At 37.3% G+C, this 11,289-nt stretch overlaps 1 long non-coding RNA gene across 1 annotated transcript; it reads left to right on the forward strand.

Annotated features, from left to right (window-relative positions):
* Positions 1–10,484: 10,484 nt before the first annotated feature.
* LOC121968295 lies at positions 10,485–10,771 on the forward strand. The gene is made up of 2 exons (XR_006108048.1): positions 10,485–10,614; positions 10,682–10,771. It is a non-coding gene; the product is annotated as an uncharacterized LOC121968295 (long non-coding RNA).
* Positions 10,772–11,289: the final 518 nt, after the last annotated feature.

The following is an 11,289-nucleotide window of genomic DNA, read 5'->3' on the forward strand; positions in this document are numbered from 1 at the left end:
TCTTGATGCCGCCAGCCATAGGTGAGAAAGCAAGGGGAGAATAAGAATATGAGGGGGCCGACCACAAGGAAAATAGAAGAGGAATATAAATTGTGTAGATAATTATTTCCTCTAAGACACTATCTATCCTTTTTTATAATCCTTGGTAATGGCTAAAAAGGAAAGATTTTAACAACAATTAAAATCTCTCTTTTAAATTTCTTATTGTGGATGGCTACAGAAGGAAAATTTTAAAATAAAAAATTCCACTTTTAAACATTGTAGATGGCTACAAAAAGGAAAGATTTTTAAAATTAAAACCTCTCTTTTAAATCATGGTTACAAAAAAGGAAAGTTTTAACAAAAATAAAATCTCTCTTTTAAACCATTGTAGATGGCTACAAAAGGAAAGATTTTTTAAATTTAAAATCTCTCTTTTAAAACATTGTAGATGGCTAAAATAGAAAGATTTAAAAAATTAAAAACCCACTTTTAAACCCATCTTGGTCTGCCCCTTGCTTGGGCACCAAGCAAGGGGTGGCCGACCCATTGCTTGGGCGCCAAGCAAGGATGTGGCCGACCATAAGGATGACTTGGGTGGATGCGAGGCTTTATCCATAGAGGCTACAATAAGGACCTAGAGGAGGAATTGGTTTTGGCCTCCTGATGAGCTTGAGCTTCCTGTGTTCGACCCGAACACCGAACTCAAGTTCATCAATAATAACTCATACCACTAAAGAGTTATTATTGAACTATCGCACTAATCCCATATTACATTATGGGCTCCTTCTTATCATGAGTGTGTTAATATCCCTGTGTTTAAGATATCGAATGTCCATTAATTAAATGAGTTACTGACAACTCACTTAATTAACATCTAGCTCCAAGAGTAATACCACTCAACTTCATTGTCATGTCGGAACTAAGTCCACCTGCAGGGTTTACATGACAATCCTTATGAGCTCCTCATGGGAACATCATCATCCTAATAAACAGGATACAGTTTTCTTCTATAATCAACAACACACCATATAAATAATATTATTTCCCAACTTATTGGGTCTATTGATTTAACAAATAAATCTCACCCTTTGATAAATTAAAGAAATAAATACTAAGTACATATGCTTGTTATTATATTGGAATTAAGAGTATGCACATCCATAATAACAAAGGTTCTGTTCTTTTATGCAGTCAATATAAAAGGAACAACCTCAAATGGTCCTGCTCTATGCACACATAGTGTACTAGTGTAATTTTATAGTTAAGATAAACTAGTACTAAATTACACTACAACCATTCCAATGGTTTATCCCAATCCATCTTGGTTGTGAGCTTCTATTTATAATTTATAAGGAACTGATAACATGATCTTCTGTGTGACCCCACACACCATGTTATCTACAATATAAATTAAATGGACAACTGCATTTAACTAAATGCAGACATTTGACCAATGTAATTCTCGTTTCAAAATAAATGTTTATACAAAAGCTAGACTTTTAGTATACATTCTAATAATCTCTCACTTATACTAAAAGACTATGCTGCCATATATACTACCATACATCTGATCCCCATCCTCTCAACATGCCCATCAAAAACTCTCACCGGAAGGGCCTTAGTGAAAGGCTTTGCCAGGTTATCTTCTGATGCAATCTTGGCGACAACAACTTCTCCTCGCTTTACGATGTCTCGTATCAAGTGGTACTTGCGCTCAATGTGTTTACTTGCCTTATGGGCTCGTGGTTCCTTCGAGTTTGCTACTGCACCATTATTATCACAATAAATTGTGATAATTTTGGGCAAATCCGGAATCACATCTAAGTCCATCAAGAAGTTGCTGAGTCATACAACTTCTTTGGTTGTCTCAGAGGCTGCCACATACTCAGCTTCCATGGTGGAGTCCGAAACGTATTTCTGCGTAACACTCCTCCATGCTATGGCTCCACCTCCCAAAGTAAATACATACCCTGAGGTTGACTTACTATTGGCCCTATCTGATTTTAAGTCTGAATCCGTGTAACCCACAAGAGAAAATCATCTGCCTGGTAAACTAGCATATAATCTCTAGTCCTTTTCAGGTACTTCAATATATCCTTTACGGTAGACCAATGTCCTTGTCCTGGGTTACTATGATATCTGCTAACCATGGCCACGGTAAAACAGATATCCGGTCTCGTACATAGCATTGCATGCATTAGGCTTCCTATAGCCGAAGCATAAGGAACTGCCTTCATGCCCTCTATTTCCTTTGATATTTTAGGAGACATCTCTTTAGATAAAGGTACTCCATGCCGAAAAGGTAGAAAACCTTTCTTGGAGTTTTGCATGCTAAAACGAGCTAGAATAGTATCGATGTATGAAGTTTGGGATAAGCACAACATTCTTTTCTTGCGATCTCTTATTACTTTGATCCCAAGAATATGTCCACATTCTCCCAAATCCTTCATATCAAACTACTTGGGCAACCATACCCTTACATCTGACAACACTTTGAAATTGTTGCCAATGAGCAAAATGTCATCTACGTATAGTACAAGAAATACCACCACGTTTTCGTCACTCTTCTTGTATACACAAGACTCATCCGGGCACTGAATAAATCCATAACACTGGATCACTTCATTAAATCGGATGTTCCAAGATCTCGAAGCTTGCTTCAGTCCATAGATAGACCGATTGAGCTTACATACAAGATGCTCTTTGCCCTTCGCAATGAATCCCTCTGGTTGCTTCATATGGATATTTTCTTCAAAACTTCCATTAAGAAAAGCTGTCTTAACATCCATTTTCCAAATCTCATAATCCATATGAGGAACAATAGATAAAAGAATCCGGATAGACTTAAACATGGTTACCGACGAAAAGGTTTCCTCATAATCGATTCCCTCTTTCTGAGTATACCCTTTTGCAACAAGCCTTGCTTTGAAGGTTTCCACCTTCCCGTCTGTCCTCTTTTTCTTTTGTAGACCCATTTACATTCAATGGCTTTTACACCATTTGGTGGTTCTACAAGCTCCCAGACTTGATTAGAGTACATAGATTCTATTTCAGAGTTCATTGCACTTTGCCAAGATGCTGCATCTTTATCTTGGAGTGCTTCATCATATGTCTAGGGATCAAGTTCATGTTCACCAGGGATCAAGTTCAAAGATTCTCCCAAAAACATGAATCTATCAGGTTGGCTAACAACCCTTCCACTACGACGAGACACTACTTATAATTGTGTATCATTTGTGACACGTGTTGTAGTTTCTTGTGGTATCTCATCTTGTACTGTTGGTACTAAAGTAGACGTGTCTTCTCTTATTTCCTCAAGAAAAATTTTACTCATGGGCTTATGATTCATTATATAGTCCTCTTCTAAAAATCGGGCATTGGTGCTAACAATAACCTTATGATCTTTAGGACTATAAAATAAGCCACCTTTCGTTCCTTTAGAATAACCCACAAACAAGCAAACTTCTGTACGTGATTCCAACTTATCAGCCTCTCCCTTTAGCACATGTGCTAGACTACCCCAAATCCAAATATGTTTCAGACTAGGCTTACGCCCATTCTATAATTCTGTGGGAGTAGAGGTTACTTACTTAGAAGGTACCAAGTTCAGAATGTACACTGCCATTTCCAAAGCATATCCCCAAAATGAATTTGGTAATTCTGAATAACTCATCATTGATCTAACCATTTCCATAAGAGTCATATTCCTTCGTTCTGCCACACCATTCTATTGGGTATACCAGGTGCAGACAATTGGGATTGAATCCCGACCTCTGATAAGTAACTCCTAAACTCTCTTAAGAGGTAATCGCCACCACAATCAGACCATAGTGTCTTGATACCTTTACCATGGCGTTTCTCGATATCAGCCTTGTATTCTTTGAACTTATCAAAGCACTCAAACTTGTGGTGCATCAAGTAAATGTACCCATATCTCGAATAGTCGTCTATAAAAGAGATAAAATATTCGAAACCACCTCTTTCCTGGATAGTCATAAGTCCACACAAATCAGAATGAACCAATTCTAATACATCTTTGGCTTTATACCCCTTGGCCTTAAAAGGTCTCTTGGTCATTTTTCCTTCCAAGCAAGATTCTCAGGTTGGAAAATTTTCCACCACTAATGAACCCAAAGATTCATCGGCTATTAGCCTTTGAATCCTACTCAAGTTAATATGACCAAGCCTTAGATGCCAAAGATATGTTTGGTTTATTTCTGAAAGTTGCTTTCTCTTATTAGAATTAGAAGATGTGTTATTAATTTTCATTTGTTGTATCGTGGGAGTTATTGGATTTAGAGTATACAAATTACCAACCAACGTACCAGAACAGATAACTACCCTATTTTTCTTGACAATTACTTTGTCATCAAAAGAAACAGAATATCCATCCATAAATAGTTTAGAAACTAAAATCAAGTTCTTTCTAAAACATGGTACGTAAAGACAATTTCTCAAATCAATTTTTTATTTCTATCAAAAGACAACTAAACATCTCCCACTACAACAACCGCCACTTTTGTAGTATTGCCCATGTAGACGGTAATCTCCCCTTCATGTAGACGTCGAGTTTCCTGAAACCCCTGCAATAAATTACAGATATGATCAGTGGCTCCCGTATATACACACTAGGTACCGGTAGATAACACCACTAAACATGTTTCAACCACTAGAGAATAAGATGTACCTTTATTGTTCTCCTTTCTGCGAGGACAGTCCACTTTCCAATGTCCAAACTACTTGCATGTGAAGCACTTGCCCTTCGGCTTCTTCACACCTGCATGCGGCCTAGTCCCTAGAGATCGATTCACTTTCTTTGTTGAACCAACTTGTTTCTTTTTCTTCTTTCTGCCTTTCGACTTAGAAGAAAAAACATTTTCAGCAATGTGAATTTGAGAACTTTGACGAAATAGCCCTTCTGCTGCTTGAAGTTATGTTAGAAGTTCCACCAACGAATAAACCCTTTGTTCATGTTGTAATTCAGGCGGAACTGCTCAAAAATTTTAGGCAGCATTTCGGGAATAATATCGACCTGGGTTTCCCCATCGATTTCTGCTCCAAGGACTTTCATCTCATTCAAAAGAGCCATCATTTTGAGGATATGATCCCTTACGGGTGTCCTCTCAGTCATGATGGTCATCATCAAGTTTCTCATAGCCTCCTGCCTAGCAGTCCGATTCTGGTGTCCGAAGAGTTCCTTGAGATTACGTATCATATCATAAGCGGTAGGCATGTCCTGATGTTGATATTGCAGCATATTTGACATAGAAGCCAAAATGTAACACCGCGTCATCTCATCTGCCCTGACCCATTTCTTATGATACTCAATCTCCTCTTCACAAGAATCACTATTAGGCATGCTTGCACTACAAACATGCCTGTATTTAACGATGGGGGTACCGACGGAATCACAACTCTGTCGGCGTATACCGACTGAATATACTTCTGTCGGTAAGTTCTGACAGAAATTAGGTCAGTTGGTATTTGCCGATGGAATTATGATTCCATCGGCAAATACCGACGGAATTAGTAATTCCGTCGGTAAATAACGATGGATTTGGATAATCAGTCGGTATTTACCGACGGACCTAATTTCAGTCGAAATGCCGCGCGACGAGATAACAGATTTGCAAGATCCGGGTTTAGGTTTTTGTTTATTTCTGACGGAATTAATATTCCGTCGATAAATAGGTACAACTAACGGGTGCGAGCGTAAACATTACCGACGGAAATATAATTTCGTCGGTGGATCCGGGTTTAGGGTTTATGTAATTCCGACGGAAATCCAATTCCATCGGTATGCACCGACGGATGTATGTTTCCGTCGGTGGGGTTCCACCCGTACCCGTTATCTTTTAAATTCGCTAAAGCTTGCCCGTTAACTAGCCGTAATCACCGACGAAATTAACAATTCCGTCGATAATTATCTACGAAAATAGTGTTCCGTCGGTAATTACCGACAGAATCATTTTTCCGTCAGTAACTCACGATTTAGGGCACAGATCAGCTTGGCTTTCCTCTTTGCGCGACCCTCTTTTTCCTCCGATTTTCCAGCGGCGGCGATTCTCTCGACGATTTTCCAGCGGCTCTCTCTAGCAATCTCGGCGCCCTCTCCTCCCGTTCACCGTGTTCCGGCGATCTCTCAGGTATGCTCTTCTCCTCTCTTGTTTTGGTTTTCACACGGCCGGCAGCTGCGCCCTGCTCGCGGACCGCTGCTGACGACCTGCTCGCGGCTCGCGGCCGGCGGCCTGCTCGCAGCCAGCAGCCTGCTCGCAATTGTAGCTGTGCTTTGCTACTGTTCATAGTTGAGCACAATCAAAACCCTAGAAAATTTAAGTGTCGTGACATATTTTGATCCATTTCGCTATTGTACTTGCATAAAATGTAGTGGCCAACAGGTGTTTGATTGATGCTTCTCATATATGTATGATTATTTCATTTGATGATGTTATAAGGAACAACATGTTTATAATAGTTTCATTTATTTGCTCTAGTGTAGATGAGATTTTTGGTAATATGATATGATGATCGTGAGATAAAATTGTGCACATAATTCTTTATTTAAGCTTATTTCAAGTGATACAACAAGTTTAATAATGTTTCAAATTATATTCTCTTTAGGTTATAACAATGTATATGAACAAAGCTTGGATGTACAATCGATTAGACAATGGTTTTATCAGAGATGATTTTATTGCTGAAGTTGAACAGTTTATGAATTTTGCTAAAAGTCATCTAGAATGTATGAATGGTGCTGAGTTACGGTGTCCGTGCAATCATAAAAAATGTCAAAATAGAGCATTTCGTGATGAGGATACTGTAAAAATGCACATATGTAGAAATGGTTTTGTGCCAAATTACTACAATTGGTATTGTCACGGAGAGCCTTATTTATATGAACCAATTGAGTCATCTGGTGGTTCGTATTCTGGGACTACTGTTACAACTCCTGAAGCATAAAATAATATTGATATTTCAATGCAATCAATGGTTCAAGATGCGATGAATGCAGTTGATTATTCGAATATAGATGAAATATCAACCCCTAAATATCAGCAACTATATGAAATGTTAAAGGCTAGTGAAAGAGAAGTGTGGGAAGGCATTCCTTCTGGTCATTCACAACTATCAGCTATAGCAAGGTTATTGAATATGAAAGCAGAACATCATTTCTCAGAAAGATGTTACGATGACATTTGTCAATTGATGTCAGAGTTGCTCCCTACTGATAACATAATGACTGATAGCTTCTATGAAACAAAGAAATTGATCAGAGATTTAGGTTTGCCTGTAGAGAAGATTGATTGTTGTATAAACAACTGCATGATATTTTGGAATGAAGACAGTGATTTGAATGAATGTAAAATCTGTACTCACCCTCGTTTTAAGCATCGTAATCGCATACCAGGGAAGAAGAGGAAAAATATTGCTTGGAAAGTGATGTATTATTTTTCGTTAACTACTAGACTTCAACGCTTGTATGCATCTGCAGCTATAGCTAACCACATGTTGTGGCATCATGAGCATGAGCACGAAGGAGGCATAATGTGTCATCCTTGTGATTCTCCTACATGGAAACATCTTGATACTGTGTTTCGATCCTTTGCAATGGAACCACGAAATGTGAGATTGGGACTTTCTGCAGATGGATTTCAACCATTTGGTCAGTCGGGACAACAATATTCATCTTGGCTAGTTATATTAACACCGTACAATTTACCACCATGGATGTACATGAAAGATGAATTTATGTTCCTTACCGTGCTTATTCCTAGTCCAGCCAATCCAAAAGATAAGATAAATGTTTTCTTGCAACCTCTAATTACCGAGCTTAATGAATTATGGAATGTAGGGTCGGTTACTTATGATATTGCAAGTAAAACTAATTTTACATTGCATGCGGCTTTATTATGGACGATCAGTGATTTTCCAGGATACTCAATGTTGTCGGGATGGAGCACGGCTGGTAAATTAGCATGCCCACATTGCATGACACAGTCTGATGCATTTTCATTGCCTTGCAGTGGGAAGGTATCTTGGTTTGATAATCATCGTAAATTTCTACCACTGGATCACCCTTTTAGGTGAAATAAGAAAAAATTTCTAAAGAATGTTGTAGTCAGAAAACCTCCCCCAGCAGTCCATGCTTCAGGTGAAGAAATCATTGAACAAATAGATAGTTATGGATTCCTCCCAGTATCTCAGCCTAATTCTGATGAGATAAATAAGTATCTTGTGAGGATGTGCAAGTGTGGTTGGAAGAAAAGGAGCATATTCTGGGAGTTGCCTTATTGGAAGTATCTACTCATTCGACACAATATAGATGTGATGCATGTTGAGAAAAATTTCTTTGATAATATCTTCAACACTGTGATGAATGTACCTGGAAGAACTACGGACACTGCAAAATCACGTGAAGAATTAAAAGAACTAGTCAACAGACCAGAGTTGCATCAGAATAAAACAACCAATAAGTTTCCAAAAGCTTGTTATACATTGGACAAAGATGGTAAACAAGCTTTATGTAGTTGGTTAAAAGAAATCAAATTTCTAGATGGATATGCTTCGAATATGGCTCGATGTGTTGACATGAACAAATTAAAGATGTTTGGAATGAAGAGTCATGACTGTCATGTGTTCATGCAAAGACTTATTCCAATAGCTTTTCATGATTTACTTCCCAATAATGTTTGGCAAGCACTTACAGAGTTGAGTCTTTTTTTCAGAGATTTGACATCGAGGTGTATTATGACGGTTGGTATGATTCAGCTAGAGACTGACATTCGTCTCATACTTTGTAAGTTAGAGCGCATATTTCCACCAAGTTTTTTTAATTCAATGGAACATCTACCGGTACATTTACCATATGAGGCACGAATAACTGGTCCTGTGTAGTACAGATGGATGTACCCATTTGAAAGGTTTTTGAGAAAATTAAAAAATAATGTTTGTAATAAAGCAAGAGTTGAAGGGTCAATATGTAATGATTATCTGGTGGAGGAAGCATCTTCTTTATGCTCTTATTATTTTGCTGATAATGTTAAAACCAGACACCGCAAATGCCCTAGAAATTCCGATGATACTCATAATATAGATCCATCGATGCTTTCTATTTTCAAATTTTCTGGTAAACCAATGGGTGCATCTGTTTCTAGATGGTTAACTCAACAAGAATACAATGCTGCAAGAACATACATACTCTTAAACTGTGATGAGGTTAAACCCTACATAAAGTAAGTTAACTTCTCTAATCAAGCTTTTATTTCGTTGTACTTAATTGCTTGATATCCTAATTTTCTTATAATTACCTTCTTTCAAAGCTTGTATGAGCAATAATTATATCTTCAAAATCCATCAATGACTGCAAGTGAGGTTGCTGAAAAGTTAGAGACCGAATTTGCATTATGGTTTCAAATATATGTGAGTTAGAGAAATTTTCATAATTCTTTATTAAAATAAGTTCAGTCCTAATTTTTCTTATTACTATTTTGATAGGTGAAAGACCGAAGAATATCTAATGTATAAGATGATAGAATATTGAATCTTGCATCTAGACCCCTATGCCAAATAATGGTCTATTCGGGTTACTATGTTAATGGTCTCAAATTCCATGTGAGACAACGAGATTCGCAGAAATTAGCTTTTAATTCTGGTGTCTGCATTAAAGGATCTATCAACACCAATAACACTGAGTTTGATTACTATGGTAGACTTGAGGAAATTATAGAGGTTGAGTATCCTGCATTATCGATAAAAAGGTGTGTGTTGTTCAAATGTTCATGGTATGATCCAACCCCAAGAACAGGTACCAGAATACATCCAAATTATAATTTAGTAGAGGTTAATGCAAACAGAAGGTTCAATAAGTTTGAACCTTTCATTTTTGCAATACAAGCGGGTCAGGTTGTTTATCTTGAATATCCTACGAAGAGAAGAAGAGCTAGCTAGTGAATGGTTGTCTGTTTATCGATTGAAGTCTCGTTCTACCATAGAAATGTCGAACACTATTACTGCTCAAAACCATGATGCATTTCAGAATGACGAAGTAGAGAGACATTCGGTTGATTTACAACTCCAATCTACATCACAATTACTTGTAGATAGTAATGCCACTGACGAGGAGATAGATGATGGAGAGAAATCCAGCAGTGAGGATTTTGTTGAACTAACAGAGTCTAGCGACGACGACTTACAAACTGTTAATGTTGAGTAGAAATGCTTCCAGAGTCTAACATTGATTAAATTTTAGCATTATTATTCATCTAGTAAGTTATGCTTTAATCATGTTTTGTTGCTTATTTATTATGTTATTAAAGACTTATTATGATGTGCTGTAATATGTTTTTGTAGATATAAGGTATCATGACAGATCTTCCAGCACCACTCCGTGGATCCTCCGTCCTTAGGGTTGTTGGAGAGTCGTAAGTATTTTTTTTATTATTAGAAATTCAAGTTCTTTATTTATAACATATATCTTATGTCTTAATATTGCTTATATGTAGGTTTACTCCCGACGGCCATCGAGTATCCGCATATATCGCATGGAAATTTAAGGAAAGAGTCTGCATATCTGGGACTACATGGAGACATGTAGATGCTGCAACTAAGAATTTCTATTATCAAGAATTTGTGGTAAGTAAATTGAATATGTACATTATATTTATCCTTTAATATACTAAAATTTATTTTTAAATTGCAGAAAAAATATGCATGGGAGGAGGGGCACGAGGTAGAATTTGCAAAAACTTGGAATATTTATTGTGCCAAGTTGTACAAAGACCTATTATACTATGTGAGAAAGGATGGCACACGGCCTACTTATGTATCCAACGAGATTTGGAGTGCATGGACGACCACTTGGTCTGCAGAAAGATGGCAGACAAAGGCTCTAAAAGCTCGAGCGAATAGGAATACAGAGCCAGGTGGCCTGAGTACCAGATCTGCTCGGTATACATCAGGATCTTGATCCATTGTTGAGCACGCTATGGATCTGGTGATTTTAATTTAAAGTTATATAAATTAAATTTTTATTTATTAATGAACTTGTATAATTTTAGCCAAACTTATTTGTGCATGCAGGAGCGTTCTTTAGAAAGACAACCCACTTGCTTGGAGATCTTTCTCAAGACTCACCAGAGAAAGGATGGCACATATGTTGATGATCCATCAAAGAACATTGGGGTTTGAATTATTAACTTTCAATTTATATTTAATCTTTAATAATGATGAATTAGCTTTAATAATTGTGTATAAGATATAAATTGTATATTTTTTCTACACAGGAGGAAATGACAAGCAAGGTTGCTC

The sequence above is a fragment of the Zingiber officinale genome, chromosome 3B, assembly GCF_018446385.1.
Source record: "Zingiber officinale cultivar Zhangliang chromosome 3B, Zo_v1.1, whole genome shotgun sequence".
In the NCBI taxonomy this organism is placed as follows: Eukaryota; Viridiplantae; Streptophyta; class Magnoliopsida; order Zingiberales; family Zingiberaceae; genus Zingiber; species Zingiber officinale.